The sequence below is a fragment of the Spea bombifrons genome, chromosome 3 (genome assembly GCF_027358695.1).
Source record: "Spea bombifrons isolate aSpeBom1 chromosome 3, aSpeBom1.2.pri, whole genome shotgun sequence".
Taxonomy (NCBI): Eukaryota; Metazoa; Chordata; class Amphibia; order Anura; family Pelobatidae; genus Spea; species Spea bombifrons.
The window spans coordinates 87,632,292-87,639,312 of NC_071089.1; positions in this window are offsets into that span (position 1 = coordinate 87,632,292).

A 7,021-nucleotide genomic window follows, 5' to 3' on the forward strand; every position below is an offset into this window, starting at 1 on the left:
CCTTCAGCAGAAAGCTGTGCGTCTACAGCAGCTAAAGGGACAGCTTCTTTGTTGGCCAGTTAGTAAAGGATGGATAAATGTTTTGTTAGTAGACAATCGCCATTTCATTTTGGGCATTACATTCAAATTGTGGCTTGTTCTTTTCCATAAGAAGTGAGGAGGACGGGACGATTACAAAGCCTTCCTGTGATGTACAGTCTGATTTTCATGGACATAACACATGGATCTACCATTGCTACCTGATTTTCTGGAGCCACAAAAGTGGCAGTCGTGGCTCATGGTCTACCTCCAAGGCAGATCCATCCAACTTTTCTCTTTATTTTGTTGTGGAACTCACCAGACACTCCGTGGTTAACCTGATGGTATCCTCTGGTTAATATAATTCATATATTCCGGCTTAATGATGGTTACTCTGAATGAGATATGAACCCATAAGGGAGTTTGATCATTCTGACCATCTGTCACTTCTCTCATATTACCGAGCGATGAGGCATTTAAGGACAGAAATCTCTTTTTTTTTTCAAGGCACAATTCAGGACTCTGCAGATAAAGCCAACACTGTTAATGAAATAAAACATTGTTTCAAATTTACATGCCAACTGCTCAATCTTTTTGGTGTACGGACAACTGATTAATATTCTGGCTTGGAGAATGAAGGATTTTGACATTTGTGTCCACTATATATGTTTTTTTTAATCTTACCACATGTTTTAACAGTAGAATATATATACTAATAGGGATTGTATTATTGCTGTATTAATATTGTCAACATGCTATGTTTTCCCTTAGCGCATGTATAAGATACTGTATAGAATCCCCTGAACATTATGGACTGGGTGTTCAGAGGTCTGTGTTATTTTCAACATCACTTGAGGGTCCAATAAAGGGTTAACGTGCTTCCCGACCCGAGATCAAATATTGGGAGCTTATGTATGACACAGCAAGAGAAAGTATGCAACAGGTAGATAACCATCAATTAAAAAAGTATTCTGGTACCTGTAACTTATAACCTAGCTGGGGAAAATATACCTGATACACCTTTACTGTAATCGTAGCATTCCGTTTGAAAAATACCAGGAGCCATGACTCCCGTAAACATTACTGTGTTGAATACATTTGAGTATTTTATATAGAACACTATAGATTTATCCATATACCTGGCTCATAGAAGAAAAAATAATTCCTTAAATATATATGTCTCCTAAATTCCGCAGCTACATGTCATTTTATGCACTAGCTAAATTGTGCGTAATCTCAAATGATAGGCATATTTGCTAAGTGTGAATAAAAAATGAGTTATGGTCTGTTTTTATTCTCATCATGAGTTAATTTTAAATGCTGTTGTCTGTATGAAGGTGATTTGTAATGAAACATGTTGAATTACAACTATTTGTCTGGGTCTGTCACAATTTAAACATCACTTTTTTAAATAAAAAATACCTTATTCACGAGATTTAAATATATATATTGCATAGAGTAGGGGTGTCCAACGTGCGGCCCTCCAGCTGCTGCAGGACTACATCTCCCATCCTCCTCAGCCAGCTCCTTAGCTGAAAGAGCATTATGGGAGATGTAGTCCCGCAGCAGCTGGAGGGCCGCAGGTTGGACGCCCCTGGCATAGAGGAAAGATAGTAACAAGTAGGCTTGTGCACGAGGTCCAAATTTATATTGGACAAGTATTTTGCTTCGTTTTCCTTTTAGGGTAAAAAATTTTGTTTTCTGCCCTTTCGTTTCTGTTGTTTTTTTAATTCAGAAACTAACTTTGAGGGCAAAAACATGTGTCACTCTCCCCCTCTTCACTTACCTTCTCCAGCCCTTTTCTTATCTCCACTGATTTATTGGCAGATGCAGAGACTGCTAACAGGGAGCGGGAAGGAGGAGGAGGCAGTATGTGAGACATTGTCCTACTGCATAGGAAAAAAAACACGAGAAGGGGAGGGGCATGTAGTGCACACACATGGTGTCTGCAAAAGAAGCTGCTCTAAATTTTAATATAATCCTTGATTGTCTGTAGAGGAAAATTCCTTACAGACACTGAAATAGTTAATTGTCATTGCCATATTAATTATGCTCCCCCTGCTATTTTTACTTTTATTTAATGTAATAAGTTTTACTTAACGTAAGGAAGACTTACCTCTCTAATATAAGTTGGTGTTTTGGTTGAGATTTTTAAAGATAATATTTTTACAGTGTTCTGAGTTAGGATTTTTTCAGTAAAGATATCTATCTATATATATATATATATATATATATATATATATATATATCTGACATTGCAATGGTTAACTATAGCCTTTTTTTCCTTTGCTGTAGGTAATCTTTTGCACCTTGTCCTTTAATGTGGAGTTTGCTTTTTTTTGCAAATTTATTGGGCACTTAATGCTTAACACATGTACCCACTTTGAACCTTAATTTGTAGTACAATACCTCTGGGAATGGTACCAAAACTGCCACTCATAGCTTGTTAAGCCTGTATGATCCCAGGTAAAGCAACATTTTGTAATTAATGGAAACCGTCCCAGAAAATGTGTGAGAGGGAGAGGTGACTTATCTATAGCAGGCAAATTTCGGCGGTTTTGCAATCCTTTTTCTTTAGTTTCGTTGGTGATCGCCCTCTTTTTTAATGAAACAGTCAATTTTCATTAATAAAACAAGTTCGTATGAATCCGCATGAACATTCTAGTAATAAATGTGTGTCACCATCCCTCTCTAGTGTCAGGGGTCTGGGGGAAGGTTTGCCTATTTGAACTATTAATGTTGAGTGTAGTGTGGCTACCCAATAAAGTGTGCAGGCATAGGTTGGTAATCAGAAGCTTACACTATGTTGGACATGTCTAGTGGTGTATTTAACGAGGTGGCTTTCTTAGGCCTCACCCAAGGCAGCTCCCCCCTTTAAAGGACACTCTAAAGAAGCTAGGCACAAATCTCCATAGCGTAAAAAGGGCCAGTCACAAGGGACATTTCCAGGGTAAATCTTTGATCTCCACAACGGCCCATTGTTTTACCTCAATCATAAATGGTTCTCCAGGGAGCTTGATCACCTAGTAGGGTGACCTGACCCTGGGTGATGTTGCAGATAATTCTTGGTCAGTGTTAGAGGGAGGATTTAGGTTAGAAGTACTGTATATAAAATTGAGGAGTTCTGTGTCCAGACAATGCTGAGGAAGCCAGAAATGGTGAAACGTGTATGTTGATTTATATGTCAGGAGGTGAAGGACGCTGCAGCCACTGAACCACATTAAACATCTTTGACAGTGCCGTTACATTCGAGGACTTCCCGCTTTATTTTACCAACGCTCTGTGGAGAGGGATTTCATGTGCAGTCAAATCATTCATCTGATGTGAGGCTCTTGCTTTGTACAATATCCAGTAAACACCACAGGACTCTTTTTCTTGTCTGTATTAAGATATTTTATTTTTAGCACTTTTTAGCACATTTTTCATACATTTCTTTGTTTTTAATATTGTGCTACACTTTCTATGCTTTATAGCTGTATTTGTATGTTTGCGAATGCAAACTGTGGGTATGGGAAAAAAAAAGATTACTTCATTAACCATTCCATTGCTGGAAAGCTTACAAAATACTTTTTTAGATAAAGAGCAGTTTTTGGTCAGATCAGACATGATAAGTTTTCCCGTTATTTTGTATTTAGATATAAAGTCATACTAAGACACAAAAAGAATTTATGAACACAAATGTCCTTTGTTTATTTTATTTGATGTATTCTTATCATTTTACATAGCACCATCATATTCCACGGCACTGTACAATAGGTAAGAAGGACATAATAAGTAGCTTTATAACATAATAATTTGACTTTGGAGGGCCTTGCTCAAACAAAGCGTTAAACTTTGTACTGCAATCAAAATGATTATTTATCTAATTTATACATCTAAATAAACAATAAATTAACCCCTTAATGACAAAGCCCGCACATGTACGGGCTCAAAATGCATTGTTTTCAATGGGTTTAGGGATCGCCCATTGTCCTTAAGGGATTAAAAATGAATTAATCAGAATCAACTACGAAATAGTGAATCATAATACATATCTATGAATTGAATTACAGATAAATAATTCAATCATAAAAATCAAATAATCCAAATACTTACTTAAAGTGTAGGAGAAATATTATATATGATGAGGGGAGAGGGACCATCTGATTCATGAATCCATGAGTTACCTGCTTTTTTCATCTTCCATCGGTTTGACTGTCGTGCAGTTGAGTGTATGCGAGTTGAGGGTGATTTTTGCAAGTTGGACTTTGGCCCAACCCGACCAAGTTTACTGCTGCAAACTTCCATTTTTGCTTAACTTACATTCACTTGCATACGTTCATTGCATTTATGCATCCAATTATACAATAAACTAAATATGAATTCATGAGAACCAACTAAGAAATAATAACACCGTATTTGCTCAATAATAAGGCAAGTTTCAAAACTTGAAATTTGAAAAAATACTTTCTAAGAAACGCGTCTCTTTCTCTGCAAATCCGTGTGTAATATTCTGGCCTCTTGGAGCACTTTGGCAAAAGGGCCTTTGATGTAAGTGATTGGATAATGGAGCTGTTAGTGGAGAGAAGTGGACAAAGATACCTACACATTTTTTATTACAGAGAAATAATTTCATCATATAAATCAATTAACTTAAATGCTTGTGGACTGGTAAAAAAAAGTCTATAATTACAGACAATCATGTGTGGGCCAAGCTATCCGCACAATGAGTACTTTTACATAGAAAAGATAAAGCATTTTGTGCCTTTCAATAGGTTATCTGCTACCACCATCTAGTGGAGTTAATTAGCACAAAGCAAGCCAGACCTCTTAGCTGCTGAAAAATAAATATTTTATTTTCAATGCACTGCAGCCAGGAGGTTGTTCAGTCCTCAGGCCCTAAAACGGTTACTATAGCTATGCTTTAAACAGTGTTCAACAAAATTAAAAACACTGCAACAACTTCTAAGCTATGCTTCTTTGAAATGCCACCTGACATTACAATGTAGTCATCCCTATGTAGTCATCCATGCTGTCCGCTGGCAGAGCTAACGTAGGTAGTGCTTGTACTCAATAAATAAAATACAACAATAATAAAACAAAATGTAAAATGTTACTCAAAGAAAAAGTGATGCTTTTTCTCCCAGCCATCAGATCTATCAAGCCGTGGTAGTCTCCTACATTATGAGTCTTCTTCCTGCAGAGAGCTGTGAGATGGCATCATATCATGGTGCGCAACTTATGCGGAAATTATAATACTACAGTCTGCACAGACCTCTGTAGTACAAGTGGTATGGTTTCAAAGGAAATCTTTGATACCTTGACACACTTCTATAGCAGCACTGACAGTGGTGGCACAGATCTCCCTTTCACCTTGGGTCAGTTGTATTAGTAATGCCCCTGGTGAGTGCAAAATGTAATGAGTTACCATGGCAACATAGAAGGGTAGCCACACTCTTCCTCCAGCAGCTACAGGAACTACGGCGTGACTTGGCATGATGTGATGTATAGACAACTCCCAGTTATTATTCCTGATGATGTATGCAGCACATCTTTGTAACAGGGCATCCAGTGCAGACTCATACTCACAAATGAAAACATTAGTGGTTGTGATGACAGAGAAGAGCCAAAATGCCAATCTACCAAAATGTCATAGATACACTTAATGACCAAAAGTATGTGGACACCCCTTCTAATTATTGAGTTTAGGTGTTTCAGTCACAGATATTGCTAACAGGTATATAAAATCAAGCACATAGGCAGCCATCTCCATAGACAAACATTGGCAGTAGAATGAGTCATACTGAAGAGCTCAGCTACTTACTTCCAGCGAAGGGTAATGTCACTGCTACAGAACGCAAAGACATTCTATGCTTTCAACTATCTGACAGCAATTAGGGGAATGTCCTGTCTTGTTCAGGATGACTGTGCCCCTGTGTATAAAGCAAGGCAATAAAGACAGGGTTTGACAAGTTTGACATGGGGGAAAGTGAGTGGCCTTCAAGTAATCACCTTAACCCCTATGAACACATCTGGGATGAATTGGAATGCCAGTTGTTCGCTATACCTTCTTGTCCAACATCATTGTCTGACAAACTCTCTCTTTTAGCTTAATGGACACAAATTTCCACAGACACACTCCAAAATCTTGTGGTTTGTAGAGGCTGCTATAGCTGCAGAAGTGGGGTACACATCCATATTAAAGCTCATGTTAAGTGTGATGGTCAAGTGTCCACATACTTGTGGTCAAATAGTGCATTTATTCTACCTGGCACCCCTACTGCTTGAATAGATGTAGGCCTAGAATGACATGACCCCTCATAGGGGGTGTAGAAAGGTTTCATCTTCTACATTGTGGATACATCTCACTATAAATTCTTGATATGAGACCCCCAGAAGCAAGTAAAAAAAACACCAAACCATCAAAACAACAGTTACCACCAATACAACTGAAGTCCTAATTCCTTTTATATACCATTCAGCCCAAGGGTCTGGTAACGGCAAGTTACCCCTGCCCCCCCTGTAAGTATACACACATTCTCTCACACACTTTCTCCCTCACACATTCTTTCACCCACTTATATACGGATCTTATACCCTGCTCTCACCCATTTAAACCTACCACGATCAATATGCCCACCTGTCTTAGTCTAAACCTTGTTTCTTTTAACTGGTAATCTATGCATCAGAGTATGTAGCAGAAATGTAATTGTTATTTGGATGGCTTTATTTGGATCGTATTTATTATTTACACATCTTTATATATTTATATCACATTAACTCTGAGGCATTCATTGAGCAATTGTATACCTACCTAGAAAGCAATAGGCTTTGTGATCTTAGCTAAAACAGGCCCGGCCCACAGCAAAGGTATCTTAACGTTTTAGTTAGGACAAAGTAAGCATATAATACCCAGACGGTACATAAACATTAACTACTAATAAGAATGTAGGGATTTCACTAAACACCTCAAGATAGAACTTTGGAAAGTTCAGATCCTTATTCAAGTATGTCAGAAGTTCTG